This window comes from Schistocerca americana, chromosome 4 (assembly GCF_021461395.2).
Source record: "Schistocerca americana isolate TAMUIC-IGC-003095 chromosome 4, iqSchAmer2.1, whole genome shotgun sequence".
Lineage (NCBI taxonomy): Eukaryota > Metazoa > Arthropoda > Insecta > Orthoptera > Acrididae > Schistocerca > Schistocerca americana.
The window spans coordinates 467,748,317-467,758,497 of NC_060122.1; positions in this window are offsets into that span (position 1 = coordinate 467,748,317).

Consider the following 10,181-nt stretch of genomic DNA (forward strand, 5'->3'; position numbering starts at 1 on the left):
GACTCAATGGTTACTGCTATGGTGTGTGGGGCAAGGTTGAAATACTCATTTCACCCATTTTAACATTTTATATGGCTTGCATATTATGCTGTGCAAACGGAGGCATGGTTCTTTAAAAAGGGCATGAATGATTTCCTTCCGTGTCTGTCTGGTCCAAGACAGAATAAAAACTTGTGCTGAACTTTACATGAGAAGAGATAAGAAGTCTGTAGTAGCATAGTTTAAAATGAATCATAGACGGTTTGGTAAACAGTAAAGGAGATAAATTGTGTGCTCAAAATGTCTTGCTTCAATTATACTCTGCTAAGCGTTTTCCCTGCATTTATGTTCATTTCAGCTTTGGAAGTGAATGTACTATGAGAAATTTGACTGCATTGCATGGCTTAATAAAATTCTGCTTTCCAAAAACAACCAACCTCTTGAAAGATTAGTGACTTTGGTATGCTTGTCACTAACCATACATCATACTTGCCAAGTGAGAGATTACACAGCACAAGACGCTAATGAAACTATCTGGCATATTAAAACTGTGTGCCTTACAAGGACTTGAACCTGGGAACTTAGCCTTTCGCAGGAACGTGCTCTATTGACTGAGCTATTTAAGCACAATTCATGATGCCCTCATGGCTTTACTTCCACCAGTACCTTATGTCCTACCTTTCAAACTTTGCAGAAGTTATCCTGAATACCTTGCAGGCAGAAGTTATCCTGAATACCTTGCAGCACTAGCACTGTTGGAAGAAAGGATACTGCAGAAACATGGCAAAGTCACAGTTAGTGGGATTGTTTACAGACTGAATTTTCATCTGCTGCAGAGATTAATTCTGGTGAGAAGGTAATGTTGCATCAGAGTATAATAATTATTAGATAACTTAAGTCTTGATTTATGAACCAACAACATATTTTTGATAGTGTAACTAAAACTTAATATTATTATTAATAATAACAACATCACTAATAATGTATATTTCACTATTAGAAAACGTATTTATTCTCTAGTGACGAATACGCCACTTATTATAAAAATTTTATGTATGAATAAAACATTGAAGCTCGACAGGGGTGACGAAATAGGCCCCCGCCGAGGGTGCATCCAGAGAGGGTGCAAAAATCGGCGAAAAAGAAAACAGTTTAAGAATAAACTGGGACAGATAAGTGAATTCTATCCTTTGTGTTGCTATTTTCTGCCCGCACTTTTAACCTTGGGCTGCCACAGTTAACATACACTGTTCTCACTGTCATTTCACCCCAGTAGCATCATAAAGATATGATTATTATGCTTGGTGTCCACTGGATGCTTAAATATGCGATGGACCGTTGCAGGATGTAATGTGTCACATCATCACGGGATGACACCACTTACTCATGATGTCATTCGACAAATCAATGCATTCGGCCTTGTAGCTAGTAAGGCTGTCATGTCTTTCTACAGAGGCAGATAGCAATATTCATATCTATGGATATGCAGCTTTACATTTGAATTAATCAACACAGAAGGCAGAATTATTTATTATTTCATGATTCCAATGATTTGTTATTGTGTCTTTCAAACACATACACCATACAAGAATGATAAGAATTCATGTGTTTTATTCAGCATGTGATTTCCCATAAAACGTTACCGTACCTTATCTCATAAGTATTCAAATGAGCCCTATGATACATTAGTAAACACAGTAAATGGTGGAAATGTTGACTTTTGTAGCTTCTGAACTCATTCGCATCCAGTGTCATACAAGCAAGTTCAGCTGCTAGTGGCCACAGTCCACACGGGGAAAAAAGGAAAAGAGATGACCCTGCAGGAGAGAACAAACATCTCGCATATGCATGAACTTGTAAAGAAATTGGGAAATCTGTACAGAGATATGACACTGTGGTGTGTCATCCAACACTATAAAACGAATAATATCATAGTGAATCAGCATAGGGCAAATGCTACATTGAAACTTATTCCTAGAGTTAACAGGTGCTGAAAATGGTGGAGTTAAATCCCTGAGTAACAGCAACAGAAATCAGAGCGCATATGGAAGAACATCTTGGGAGGTGGTTCATGAAAGAAGAATTTGTGGGGTTGTGAGCAGTACAGGGTATAATTCCACAACAGATAGAAGGAAGTAAGTTAAGTAAACATGAACAAGCGTTTAGTATTTGTCAGTGAGTATGTAATGAAAGTCCAGTGGACTTACGGGATTGTGTGTTGTGGCCAGATGAGAGCAAGTTCATGGTCTATCAGAGTAGGAGAAATGTGCTCACAGTTGCATGAGTTGCAGTTTTAAACAGATTTGCTTTACTGCAACATTAAACACCATAACTGTAAACAACAGTGGAATACTAATTACAGCAAAGAATAAGTGTATGTCAGGATTTATATATTATTCACTTTATGTTTGGCTCACATATGTCACTACATTGCACTATCAGTTCACCACTCCCCATTAACAGTACCTTTTGTCAAGGATGTAGCCAAAGGGGAGGTCCAGGGGTCCGGATCCCTCCCTGTCACATAAATGTAATTACACATGACCTGGTTTACATGTTATGAAACTGAAACATATTTGATTTTCAATCTTATGATGAAAATCAATATGCACACTTGATAGTCAACAATGGCATGGACAGATTTAAATTATTGATAGCACTATCAGCCGTTGCCTATCCATACTTCATCCAAGACCAACTACTGCACATTGTTGGCCTTACTTGAGCTCGGTTGTTTTGTTTTGTTCATCAGTTCAGTTCTTATACTTGCAGTTGAATTTAACGCAAATGCTGCCGTTTATTGCTTTTGTTCTATGTTGTTGTAATAGTTTCTAATTACAGGTAAGTGTGTAACAAGAATGAAGAGAAAAACCAATTCTGATTTGTTCACTTGTGTTATGATAAGTTAAAAATATGTACGTGCTACTATAGTAGTCTAATTACTTATCTATAGCACTGGAGTCTTTATTTGGAGACTGGTTTGCAATGTTTCAGTATTTCAGGAGGCAGTGGAGCAATAAACATAACTACAAATAACTTTGAATTAAAATCAGTGCAAAAAAATGCACTCGTATTTGCCTGTATCGCCCAAAAATTGCTTTGATTAACAAAAATTTCACCCAAACAGCAATTGTTCCATTTCTTTAGAAAATGTGCTCAAAATTCTATCATTAGTAGCCCAAAAAGCAAAATATTGTCCAGTCTAGCCACAGAGGTGATACTTAATTAGGAAAACCAGTCACGGTATAGAACAATGGGAAGGGGTTTGCAGACAGCAGAAGGGGTATATGATGGCAGCATACTCTATAGTTTGCTTGTTTAAAGATTTTTTCAACAGGTTGCTTGAATTTGTCCAAGTTGACTGCGTCTTGCATCCCCACTCTTGCCCCACCCCCTTCCCATCCCTTTCATCCGTAGTTTATTTGCACTCTTGTGACACTATGCTAATCAAAGTATTTCCAGATGTTCTATGATTATCTTCAAACTGTAATGATTTTAAGTTGTAGAAACAATTATATAAAAATACTTTTTCATTGCTTTGTACCATTACTTATCCTGATTTGGGGAATAGTTGTAAATTTCTCAGGCAAACAGTATTCAATTTTAATGTTGGTTTGAGTAAGATTTTGGCAATATGCTGAGCTAAGTGATACTTACACTGGAAGGTAGCTAGCAATTTTCATTTTGTACTATCTGTTTGTGCATAAAGAAGACTCACTAGTGGATTGGTGATATATTATATCTTCAAGTTTTACTACAAGAAAGATGTTCTACTGTGAAATGTCTTATTCATAATATCTTAAGAACAATGAGTCCAAACCTCACGACTTAATGTATTTGTAAATAAACATCATACAACCAATAACACATGTTGTACATCACAGAGGAGTTTATTAGCATCAAAGACATTATAACCATTTTATCATGGATAAATCCAAACTCATTTATGGTGTCTCATACATCTAGTTGAAATCAATGTTAAGGTTCCAAACTGTAGCCCGTAATACTGGTGTATTCTATTTTCTTTTATAAATAAATCTTGGTTGCTATAGACTGTTGAAATAATAATTTTAAAAGAAGTTCTTGATCATTTAAGGAAATTGAAGGATTTTAATTTCAGATTCAATAGAGGAACTTGGGATGCTTTGATGTGTTGAAGAAATTCCGACTTGATTTCAGATAAGTGGAAATTTAAGTACATGAGTGTTTTCGGAGAAAGATAGCTATTCTCAAGAGAGGTTTAAACCCTTTAACTTTAATATCCAACCCAACTTTAGGAAATTTTGGAAACTTGTGATAAGTTCCTATGGGACCAAACTACTGAATTCATCAGTCCATAGGGTTACACTCTACTTAATCTAACTTACACTAGGGACTACACACATACATGCCCGAGGGTGGACTCGAACCTCTGATGGGGGGAGCCGTGCGAACCGTGGCAAGGTGTCTCAAACCGCTCGGCTACACCATGCGGCCAATGTTAGGATTAGTCTGCCTCAATAGTGAACTTTATATTAGAAGACCGAGCTGTGTATTGTTAGCAAAGAGACAATACATTTTATTAGAGTTTTACACAAACTCACTCACTCTCTCTCTCTCTCTCTCTCTCTCTCTCTCTCTCTCTCTCTCTCTGTGTGTGTGTGTGTGTGTGTGTGTGTGTGTGTGTGTGTGTGTGTGTCTCCCTGTTGAGAATAAATATTATACTTAGTTGCGAAAAGTCTTTGTGGGCTAATTTTACAGACCACATACTTTTTGTATGAAGCAAATTATGTACATAACATCAAGAAATAAATAAATTTTGTACCAGAATAAATAAAAACAAGAGAATTTTTAAGGAGCTCTTTACAATTTGAACCATCCCTTTGACAAACTCCTTGCTACATCCTCCCTTTTGTTAAAACAGACATTATGCCCACATTGCATAATGACAGGCTTTGTGCAAACTGCCATTGAATCATCAGTGTAGGCATAGGACGTCCGTTGCCACTGGTCCATGACGGGTGGTGGAGTGGCAGGCGAGTCAGTCCTGTCTGTGGAAAGTCTATCCAGTGATGCATTTGTACCAGTGTAGGAGGTGCTGAAGGCGGGTTTGAATTGGTCAATAGATATGGTGGTTGGTGTTTCCATAACATTCTTCTCCCTGGTGATAAGTGGATATGGTCTGTCATATGGTGGCTGCAGTGGCTTGCGTACCACATCGTGTTGGACTTGATTACAGTTCCAAAGGTCATTGAAAATGGAGGGACAGCAAGTCTGTTGGCACTCAGAGCAACAGAATACAGCTGCTGAATTCGTGAATGCAGCTTGTGGACTAAATCTGATGCCTCAGCTAGGTTGTTCGGCACAATGCCGAGGACCTCAGTGGGCAGCCAATTCAGTTGGCCATAGACAAGCTCTGTGGTTGTTGCTAATAGGTCTTCCTCAACGGATGTGCGGAGGTCCAGGGGCGGAATGGTATTGATTCTGTCAACTATAGTGAGTCATGACACCAAAGGGATACTTTTAATTGTCTGAGCATGCATTCTACTAATAAGATCACTGCCATATGGTACACTGTAGTCCTAATACACTTCATGCCCAATAGGATGACGAGTGTTTTGAATAGGTACAACTCGAATTGTCTGCCTAGTCAGTTGTAAGACTGAGCGGTGCTCCAAAATGGATTATCCATCCTCTGAAGAATGTGATCACAACTGTTTTGATGTTTATGTCAACCATGGAGAAAACTTCAGGCCAGGGAGTAAAGCAAACAGTAGCTTCGGATGGTGGGAGAGGGCCGACAATGTCCAGATGTACATGCTCGAATAATCATTTCGGTGGGACAAACGTGCCAAGGAGTGCATTGATATGATGGTAAATCTTATTCCATTGACAAGCCACACATTGATGGAGAAATGTCTGTTGCCAGTCTTTGTCCGTGCTTGCCCACACAAAAACTCGCTTCACTAGGTGTGTCATACTATGTAACGCAGGATAAGACAAATCATGCAATGATGCTATTGCATGTTGACGAAAGTCACTGGTCACAAACGGTCAGGGTTTCTCTGTAGCAACTGCATAGTATAACAGTGAGCTTGACAGCAGTACTGGGATATGACAGAGTTGCAGACCTGATTGTTGTATCAGCAAATCTCGCAGGTCGGTGTTAGATTGCTGTGCCAAAGCAAGTGCTTAAAGATCTGTTGCATCTGTGATCACTTCTATTTGAAGGAGAGCATCCACTCGCACATTCAGTTCCCCCTCAATGTGGATAATGCAGGTGGTGAACAGTCCTATGTAATCAAGGAGGCACACTTGGCATGGTGACACTTCGTCTGGTCACTGACAGAAAACACATATTAGTGCCTTGTGACCCATAACCTGTGTAAATTGCTGCCCCTAAAGCATGTAGTGGTGTGACATATGCGTGCTTTATTTCCTCATTGATGGTCTTCGGTGTCGATGTACTGTGTTGCTACACTGTCTGAAAAATGGGGGGTGGAAGTCAAACATTGACTACTTTAAATGATGTAGCCAACAGGTGCACATTTGCGTTTCACAGTTCTTTACTTTCACTGTCATAACCTCCCCAATAATACACAGTTATAGGACCAATGCACTATTGTTTAACTTTTGATAAGCCTCATTAATAGTTTGCAGGTAAACATCCACATACTGCTACAGTAGTTTACTGTTGAACATCTATGAGTAGTAAAAGTCTAACCACATATTTCACGGTTCTTGAAGAATAAAAAGGTACGTATGTAACAGACACTGTCATTTTTTTAACACACAGCCTAATTGTGTTACACTTATTTCACAGTTAAGTTGAGACATTGCTGCTGATGTAACCATTATGGGTTTCTCGTCTGAAATTCAGCTCTGGACAGACTGTCTCATGACCAAAAAGTGGACCTTAATATATTGGCACAAAAATAGGCACTGAAACTACACTTTGTTTGAGGTTTAATTTACAGAAATTACAGTTAAAACTTAGCTCATTAAATCAACTGCATACAAAAAAAAAAAGAAAAAAAAAAGTTGTTCTTTTTAACAGTTTCTTCCACCACAAGGATTAGGTCAAATTATTTGTTTAAATGATAAAATTAACAGATATAGTTACACAAACAATACTTTTGATGAAACTACGGATTTAATTAAGGGTTGGCTTTGCTAACATGCTTTCAAATAGAGCCAAATAGATCCTTTAAGAATACTATGAGTTGTTCCTCCAAATTTTTATAATTAGTACAGAATTTATATTTGCTTATAAGTGAACAATAAAATTTAAGTTACAAAACAATTACTGATTTCAGCCTATAACAAAAGATACTAACTAGGAATAGTCAAAATAAATTAGAAAATCAATTACATACATAAACAGCACAAAATTAGATCTGGTGTTATATTCTTTAAAACTGAGGTCCAACCTTACTCTTTTACAAAAATGCAGATTATAATCACGTATGTTAATGATAATTACTTAAAACTGAAAAACTGAATTTTAAGGAGGCAGATGGCAAAACAAAAGGGAAGTAAAATTATCCCAGCTTGCTCCGTCACAGTGGAACTTCTTGATAGCAGCATATGCTGCATACAATTTATGTGTGTAGGTTGCCCAGCTCTGTTTTGATGGGGGATAACTTCCTACTGAAAAACGCCAACGGCTGCCCATTTTCATCTACTTGTTGTTGCATTATAGCACCAACTACAGCAGCACATACATCAACCATTGGAGCTGAACTACATGCGCTAACAGGGTAGCCTCTGCAGTGGCGTTCTTCACTTTGGTAAATACCATATTGGCCTCGCTAGACCACAGTAGTTTAATATTACATTTTGCTGAACCTCATAGCAAGTCGTTATGTGGAGTGGCTAAGGGTGAATGGTGGTGCACAAAATGGCAATAAAAGCTGATGGTGCCAAGAAATCATCACAACTCTCAAACTGTTGAAGGCTGTGGAAAGTTAGTTATTGTGACCTGGTAGTCAAGGGAAGGCAGGATTCAGTTACGATTGTGGATGGGGCCGTAATCAGTTACTATTGGTTGCCTTTTACAGTTACACACATTTATTTTTAAAACAATAATTCCAGACTCAACAATACATAAAAAATATCCACACGTTATTAATGAAGGAATAAACAACACTGTAAATAATAGTGTTTTCAGTGCGTTACAATTTAGCAAATCACCATACCATACAGATAATTTTTTTTTTTTTTTTTTTTTTTTTTTTTTTTTTTTTTTTTGAAAAAGAAGAATAATAAGCAATTGCGATCACGGCTGAAGGCCTTACACACCAAGAATGTCAATAAATTAAGAATGTTTAAGAACTTGCTAAAATTACAACTTAAAGGTATTGAAATATTAAAAGGTAAGTGGCCACAAACACAGCAGAAGGTATCAGATGCCAGGAATGGCAGTAAATAAGGTTTTAAGGCTTACTGCTAAAATACAAATATCGAATTATATTTTTAAAGCAAATGAACACAATCATGGCTGGAGGCCTATCACGCCAGGAACGGCAATTATACAAAAAATTTAGAAACCTGCTGCAAAACAGCAAATACAAGCAAAGGTTAATTAAAAAAAAGCAAGCAACTGACCACCAAACAGGTGAAATATGATGATGGTAACCTTGTAACACAACCCTTACACTGCTAGATTTATTCCAGAAGGTGACCGGAACTATTAACTAGACGAGTTCGAGTCTCGGTCCGGCACACCATTTTTAATCTACGGAAGTTTCATATCAGCACACACTCCGCTGCAGAGTGAAAATCTCATTCTGGAAACATCCCCAAGACTTGGGCTAAGCTATGTATCCGCAATATCCTTTCTTTCAGGAGTGCTAGTTCTGCAAGGTTCGCAGGAGAGCTTCTGTAAAGTTTGGAAGGTAGGAGATCAGGTACTGGCAGAAGTAAAGCTGTGAGGACGGGGCGTTAGTCGTGCTTGGGTAGCTCAGTTGGTAGAGCACTTGCCCGCGAAAGGCAAAGTTCCCGAGTTTGAGTCTGGGTCCAGCACACAGTTTTAATCTGCCAGGAAGTTTCATATCAACGCACACTCCGCTGCAGAGTGAAAATCTCATTCCAGAATTCTACCTGATAACTTACACCTAAAGCAAAATGAAAATGTGTCCAGTCCAGTATTTGATATGTATGCAAGGTTCCATGCTTCTTACTGTGATGAGGAAGGATGTCTACTCTGTCCATGGGAATTCAAGCACCTAGCAGCGATCATCATACTAGACTGCTCAGAACACAATGGGACTGTTAATTCTGGACCTATAGAAGTGCAAATTGAATTTCAATGTTCTGCAAATTTCCCCAAACAGACAACAGCTTATGCTCTAGATCTACATGAACGTGTGATTACCTGTTGCCCAGTAACTGGTGTCATGCAGCGAGTCGTATAAATGAACAACTGTGGTCTCATACTCGAAGCATTTCTTAATGACATCTCAAGGTGTGAACATCATTGCAGAAGTTCAGATTTCCATGATGATGAGAGTGAACAGTTAATATTTAAAGATGTTGCATTCGTAACGTACACAGAAGATGCTGGTATAACAGAGACATTCTCAGCACACTTTCTATCACCAAGGTCTTTCAAGGAAGTGAAGTGTGCTAAAATACAGAGAAGTGCATGGAAATCACTAGGATGATCCTGGTATACCCTATGAAGGAATGGTGATGTCACTTTGATTATTTGACCACACTGATATCATCATCTATGCCAAAGGAGAAGATCAAATGGATGCATTGAATCTTCGAGTTGGCTGCCATTCAGGACCTTGAATTCTATGGATGCCCTGCCCTCCATTGACTCAAGAAGAAGAAGTTGTGTTGCTGTGGCTGTCTATGAAAACGTAAAATTACTTTTAAGCTGGGTTGAACTAGTTTCGAAATTAGTTGATGAATATAATAACACAAAACATTCAAAAATAAAAATGAAGCCAAAAGGTGTACACAAAGAAAATGTAAAAATCTTATTGAAAACTGTTTATGTAATAAATTTGTTAGATATTAATGCTAAATATAAAATTGTTGATAAAGAAAGAACAAGTAAATCAAAAGGAATATTCTAAAATGGACGCACAGCAAATTAGTCAACAGAAATGTTTCAAAGGGAAGATTTTATTCATTTTAATACAACCACATGTAAACTGAAAGACTTAAATGGTGAAGAAACAAAAGGAATTTTTTATCAACAAAAACTATTG